Raw genomic sequence first — 7,524 nt, 5'->3', positions numbered from 1 at the left:
ATCGGAACGAAGTTACGGAAAGTTAAGTAGCAAACGGAGACGTACCAATATGGTAATACTATTCTTAGATAATAATGTCTATAAATTTGTAATATAAACGTCTGGTTATGCTTCAAGTCTTTCCATTTTTTTGTGGGTTTTGGCAGTTAATATTAAGTTTGTTCAAGCAGTTTCAGTTTTCACATCTTTTTAAAGTAATATAATTTATTATATTTGTTATAATTTTTATGATAGAAAGTATGGCTCTCGTTACACTTGTGGTGTTATTTTATCCTAAAACGCATTTTTTTACAGCAAAATTAAATTAGAAGCCGGCCAACCAAGTGAAAACATTCCATATTTATTGGGACTGACCATGGTTTAATGCTTAGCGTGATCGGATTGTGAATCCTAGGATTAATGGTTCGTCACCGTTGCCTCCAAACTCATTCCACAGTATAGGGTCGTGGGTGTGTTTTAAGAGGCTGAGCTACAGTCAAATCCCATTAGTTCAACAAAGAAGACTAATCTAAGAGTTGGCAGTGGGTGATGTTGACTGGCTACTTTCTCTTTAGCCTATCAGTTAAAAGTTAGGGATGGTTAACCATAGCCGTTTTGTAGCTTTGCACGAATTTCCGAAACAAACTAAACCGAAATATAATGGGATTTGGCGCATTTAGTGATGGTTAACCATAGCCGTTTTGTAGCTTTGCACGAATTTCCGAAACAAACTAAACCGAAATATAATGGGATTTGGCGCATTTAGTGATGGCAAAATCTCTTCCGTTTAAAGTTAATTTGCATTTTTATCCCTATTCCGAGTACCTATGCAATAAACATTTAGAGTTCCAAGGAGGTAATGAAATTATAATGACCATTCCCTAAAAAAATAAAACAACAATAACCCAACTTATGCCAGTAAATTAACAAATGTGGTATTGAACAGCATGTATACACCATGTACATCTAGCAGATAAGTCGGAAGATGTTAGAAATATACTCAAATTTTCTGAATTAATACCTGTAATGATGTGTTGGTAAAAAGGGGTATTTTCTAACTATAGAGGAAAATTCTAGAGTGTGAAAGACTAGCTGGTATTTGGACTTATACGTTTACAAAAAATTATGCGTATGATCGTTATTGAACTTTATTGTGTATCATGAGGTCAGCAGACCGCGTGTTTAATAAATACTGAACTTGAAATAGTGAGTATAATTTAACTTCATAATAGCAAAAAAAAATCATAGAACCTAACGCTTCCTGTTGAAAACGCTAAGGTTTTTCGTGTTTTAGTTTTAATCAATTTCATCCTACATATTTCGGTATAAATTTAATTATCACATATATATTTTTCCACGTTATGATTTTTAATTTGTGTAATTCTTCTAATATGCCAAATATGATAATAATTATAACTTTCCACCTTTTATTTATTTATTTATTTGATTACCCTTTACCTGCCCCTTTGGTTTCTTCTGAGTTCCCGCTTTGAAATCACCGCGAGGTTTTGAGTTAACTCAGTGTTGTGTGCTTATTATTTTATAATTATAGTATACTAAAGGTAGGTGATGTAAATAATTTAATCTCAGACAATTACTAGTACGGTAATTTTAAAAGTAGATCAGAATTTTTTTGCGCATTTCAAGAAAATTAATTTATTTAGGCTTAAAGTTAAACTTAAAAGTTAAAGCTATACTAACACTAACACTGTAATTTGTGTAACACTAACACTTTATACTGTTACAGTAAGTTGTAGTCTTGTATCGAACTTGTAATTTGTACAGAGTTGAAGTCTTAGGCTTTTCAATTTATTAAGATGAAGCCTGCTGGAGTGACTTTAATTTAGTTAAACTATAATAAATAAATAAACTCAAAGCTAGTCCTCATAATTTAAATACTTACCAACTAAGTCTTCAGTTAAATTAAAACTAGAATTAACTTATTAAGTCAAACTCACGTAAATTTTCTGCACCCAACACACATTAACTGATTAAGGTAACCCATTCTAAAGACTAAAGGCCAACAATCCTCTCAGTATAAGAAAAATAAAACTATCTTAGTTGAAGATAACTCCTACCGTGAAAAAGTTTATATCAATACTATCATTTCTTTTAACAGTATTAAACACCTCAAACAAATCCCCTCAACTAGAACTAGTGAACTACTACTTTTTCAAGAAAAACAATATCAAAGATCTTAATCTGCTCACATGACAACCTTTTCTTTGAAGTTTTAATCTCAGTTATCATTATCAATATTATTCTAGTACTCCTCTGCACCCTTTTCAAAAATTTGATGTCTTTCTTAAGGTAAGGAGCTTAAGACTGAACACAATACTCCAAATGAGGCCTAACCAGTAACTTATACAATGAAATTATAGCATTTTCATGTACACATATATATATATATATATATTCGTATTTTTTTTTAGATACAGCCTTAAATCCAATTTATGCTACAACCAACAATAGTACATTTTGTTGATGGTGTAAAAGACTGATCAACCAGAACAACAATATCCTTTTCTTCCATAACACTGTTAAGGTTATTCCTATCAAAATAATACATTTAAGTTAAATTATTACTCGCATGCATTGCAGTCATTATAATTAAAAACTGGCATTTATTTCTCCAGCTTGCCAAATCGTGTAAATCCTTTTGTAAAGCAGTAGCAGCAACCTTACAGCCAGAAACACCCAAAACCTTATTATCATAAGCAAATTTAAGTAATTTATTAACCATTCTTTAATCTGTGTCATTGACAGGGGCATCTAGGTACTTAAAAGATTTTGACTCGGGCCAATAGGCATGGAAATATTTATATTTCAGTATGATTCTGATCATGGTTTTCTATTCTGATTTTTCAAAATACAAACTGGGGATTCAAGGCACTGTCAAATAGAATTGGGGCACAGGTTCCATGTGCCAGTGCCTAACAATGTATCCGGTCATTGATATGACCTTAAACAATAAGTTAAAACAGTAAAACTGATAATTATTAAAGCTAGATGATAAACTCAATTACTAGCTATAATCAATTACGTATGAGCATCAATTACATTGATTACTGTCAGGTAAAATAATTGATTAATTCAAATTATGACTAGTCAATTATTGTCATGTTTCATAAAAATATTTCATTATGACTCCGTGTTATTATTTTTGATTCATTTAAGGAGGTTCAACTTAAATGACTTGTGCCATGACTCACAAAAATAATCAAAATAAAAACTTCTTTTATTGGTATGATGGAATACATTACGATATGCACGTGTTCTTCTTGTGCATGACAAATGTGCCTGAAACATAGCTAATAAAAGAAGTTTTTGTTATAGATGTGTTTTTAAATTTTTACAATATATCTTGTAACATTTTTCCACATTTTTTCTACAGTGTGAGGGTGTGACCCAGTTAATGATGGATACATAACTAACCACATTGATGCCTGTTGTTTATGTTTACCTTGTATGTCTAAATAATAGTGTAGTCTTAATATATTGTTTACTTATTACAAGCTACAAAAATAACCAGTGTGCTTAGGGTAATACTACTTAAACAAAAAGGGTTATAGCAAGTTAATATTCATTATTCTTTACTTGGTGAAAGAAATATATATTGCTGAATAGCTTATTTAATTGTATTTGTCAAAAACTACCATACATGGACTAATAACATTCGAACAATAAGTAATACTGTTAAGTCAACCTATTTAAATGAACAGGATTGCTGTTACTTATGGCTATCTCTGGCTAGATAGGGAACACTGAAAAAGGAAGATAAGTATGGCTGTTGTCATGTGTGCCTTAAACACTGTACAGTAAGCTTTAAGTTGTTTTATTTATTTATTTATCAAGACATACTTAACAGCTTTTTCTATGCATTGAAGAAGACCCTTATGGTGGAGCACAGGGCTATGTTTAGTGGCTGTGTTGCTTCAATAAAATGTACTGAATGTCTAATACCTAAGATGTAAGAGAAGTGTGGTAAAATAAAAATGAAATATATGCTAACACTAATAATTTTCATATTGAAAAAGAAGCACTGATATAACTGTACACTCCTCCTCCCCTATGGAAGGTATGTGTTTAATCAAGTGTTGTTTAAAAAAATGTGAATGATGATAGTACTTTCGTGTAACATTTTGTTAGAATTAAAGGTCATATTCATTTTATAATCGAACTGGTAATGTTACTCTGTTTTGGTGTGTTGTTTATTTATTTGATATGTTTAATGAATCAACAATTTTATGTTAAAAGGACTAACTGTTATCCTACTTAGAATGGTAACTGTTAAGTAAAGATTTGTTTTGCTTCGATGAGCTGTATTTATTTTAATTAATTGTAGTAGGGTGCTATTGCAGTGCCTGCTCTATTTACCTATATGAGTATTGCATGTAGCATCAAATACACTTTTATTCAAAATATAAACATAGTTACAGTTCTGTACAATGTATTTTTAAATTACATGTGAAAATTTTATTTAATTTTGTAGATCACCAGCATAATGAAAGTGTTTTCAGTCAAATACAAACTAGTAGTTATTGTGATGTCATCAGTAAGTTGTGCAAATTAGTACTATCAATGGTTCAAACCTTTGTTTGGTAATATGTTCCAAACCTTCAAATGTCAAAATCTACTATTCTTTACAACCTTACTTATAAGATTTGCAAAATAAAAACTTGTAACCTTGAAACCCCTTACTGTAACTTGTTTCGCTTAAACACATCTTTAATACCCTATTTCATTTCTTTATTATTAAATTGTTACATGGTGCTGTTCATCAACTATCTATTTCTAGTTTTAGTAATTCTTATTATATCATAGGCTTCCATTTCAACTGGAACCCTGGTCTCATCCTACTGTACCTAACATTAGAACAAGAACAACAAAGCTTATCTTTAAATCTGACAGGCTTACCTTTAAAAATGTTATTTAACTCGTTATAGATGTTTTTCAGGTCTCCCTGTTAACCTAGCTATTATATCACTTAATTTCCAATTTCCTTCACCACTATGCCAGTTTAGTATAAACTGATTTTAATGAATTTCTCTAGAGCTTCTCCTGAATATTCTGCTACTTTAGCCTGTTTTGGCAGAATCCATCCCTAGCATATAATTCACTGTTACCCTTAAAATTATCCCACAGGTCCAACAAACCTGCTTGTTGCTCTAAACATATCTTTCATTTAAACTTTGAATCCTGTTAGGTAATTCATTCCCATGACTAGTTTGAAGGAACAATGTCTAAAGAGCCATACATGTATTTCTATTCTTAAACACCTGAATGGGTTCTTAATACTTTTTCAGCAACTCGTTTGATTTATAATTTCCAGTATTATTTGCTCCTATATGCACTAAAATAGAGGACAATTCTTGATACTAAGAAGTAAACTGTAAAAATTCTCTATAATGGTCTTTATCTTATGCTTAATGAATGAGTACTAAGCTAACTGCAAGTAGTTAAAGGTTCAAGTCTAGTTGAGACTGGTACCTCTATGCTAACTGAATCTTTCTCTGTTTTTTAGAATTTGTGGCGTATATTGGAGGAATTTAGACATTTTGTCAATAAAGTCAGAGAAAAAATGACCTTTACTCTTCAGATGGTGATAAAATTTTATTTTACTAATATTTCACTCATGGATTCTTCAGGGCTAGCAGTACAACAACTGTATTAGTACTGTACTAGTTCTTATACTACTAGTCCTGAGGAAGCTGGAAGGGTGAAACATTGGCTGAAATAAGTTATTCTTCTAAATTTTACAAAATGAACCTTTCTCTGTAGCCCTAACTTTTTTACTACTGTACACCCATATAATCCCAGCACTCTCCTTTTCACCCTTTGTCAAAGAAACCCTTACTCTTAACTCATCTGTGTCCTATTTTGCTTCTTTGATTTCTAATATTTTCTCCTTTTCATAGATCAGTATTCCCCTATACTAACTGTTACGTATCTGCTTGGTTGATAATTTCCCATAAAAATTCTTTCTGAGAAACTTTAGCAATACAAGTCCTTTCTTAATTGAAACTATTTTTATTTTTTCTGGATACAAACTTTGTAATACATTTAATTTCCACAGTCACTTTAAACTTAACTACTTGTATAAACACACTATAATTCACACTTTACTTACGGTGCCTACTGCTTGCTTGACTCGATTATGTCCATTCAATCTGTCTCCGGCTTATATACTAAAAAAAGAGAGTATCTAGCAAACGCAGGAACATTCGTGAGGTTGCCCGCTAAGTCATGATCCTTCTAGAAACTCCAGCTCACGTGCTCCCAGTGTTGCGTGACTTCTGCTGTCGTAACACTGCCCCTTCCTTAGTATTGTTCATCCCGAACAATAGCCACTTACATTAAACTAATAGATAATCAACAATAACTTAATTAAATGTACAGAATTTACAAACACAAAATTAAAATTCAACAAAGTCTCTTAATTTTACAGGACGTATCTTCTTTCTTACTGGTCTCCGTCTCGTTGGCTTCTGCTTCACATGGGGTACATCTGCTCCATCAAGAAATGTCCTATTGTCGGTAACAGTCACATCAGTGGTAGTAACTTTATTAAGGGCTTCACTGTATCCCTTCTCAAAACCGGGTAGAGTTTCTTCTTCGACAGTGGCTTTTTCAGGTGACATGTCTTCAGCAGCATCATTTGTTCCATTGTTCACTTCGTTCCAACTGAAATGTTCTGGACCATGATAATGCCAAAGCCTGTTGGTATGTGCCACCGTTGGCTTACCTCGCCGACCACATTTTATTTGGAAAATCACGTCTGAGAGACGATCCACTATGTCATATGGACCTTCCCATAGAGAAGACAACTTAGGAGACTTCCCTTTGGTCTTCCTGGGATTATACAACCACAACTTGTCTCCTGGTTTTTCTTTTTTATTTCTCATAGTCTTTGCGGACCGTTGAGCCGATGGCAGAGCAAGATCTGCCATCGTTTCTAAAGCTGTTTCTTACGTCAAGGATTCAACCCACTTGACAGCCTTCCCTCTTTGAAAGGACGAGCATGTTCGGTGTGACGGGGATTCGAACCCGTGACCCTCAGATTGCGAGTCGAGCGCCTTAACCACCTGGCCATGCTGGGCCTTGTCTCCTGGTACAAAGCTGATTTCAGTAGATCTCTTATCATAAAATAGCTTCATGGAATCAGCAGACGTTTTCAAGTTTGAATGCACTTGATGATGAATATCTTCCATCCTTTCAGATAACACTTTCATTCTCAGGCAACTCTTCATAAGGTGGGCATCCCTTACACTTAGGTTCCCTTTTAGCACTACATGTACTTCATGTCCTGCACCATTCTTCTACATCTCGCCTCATACCTATCCAGTAAAATCTTTGTCGTAGATGACTCAATGTCTTCTTGATTCTGAGATGTCCTCCTGTTAAATTATCATGGGATTGATGCAGCACAGCTTCCCATAACTTTCTCGGTATAACTGTTTGCCAAGTTGTCACTTTCCCATCTGTAGTTTCCCATCTCTGGACAAGAATACCATTTTAAAGCTTCTGCTGGTCACATTGTGCCCA

General features: G+C 33.3%; 1 protein-coding gene across 2 annotated transcripts in view; it reads left to right on the top strand.

Annotated features, from left to right (window-relative positions):
• Positions 1–1,098: 1,098 nt before the first annotated feature.
• The window catches only part of LOC106465426 (phosphorylated adapter RNA export protein-like), a 38,321-nt gene continuing 31,895 nt past the window's right edge, over positions 1,099–7,524 (top strand). The window contains exon 1 of one of the 2 annotated variants that reach the window (XM_022393321.1): positions 1,099–1,185. The gene's annotated coding sequence lies outside the window, so the exon portion shown is untranslated. Of the gene's footprint in view, positions 1,186–1,453; positions 1,542–7,524 lie in introns of those variants that run through there. The other variant, XM_013925652.2, reaches the window with a different exon arrangement.

This window comes from Limulus polyphemus, unplaced genomic scaffold (assembly GCF_000517525.1).
Source record: "Limulus polyphemus unplaced genomic scaffold, Limulus_polyphemus-2.1.2 Scaffold1940, whole genome shotgun sequence".
NCBI classification, from domain to species: Eukaryota; Metazoa; Arthropoda; class Merostomata; order Xiphosura; family Limulidae; genus Limulus; species Limulus polyphemus.
This window is presented reverse-complemented; position numbering and strand designations above follow the sequence as displayed.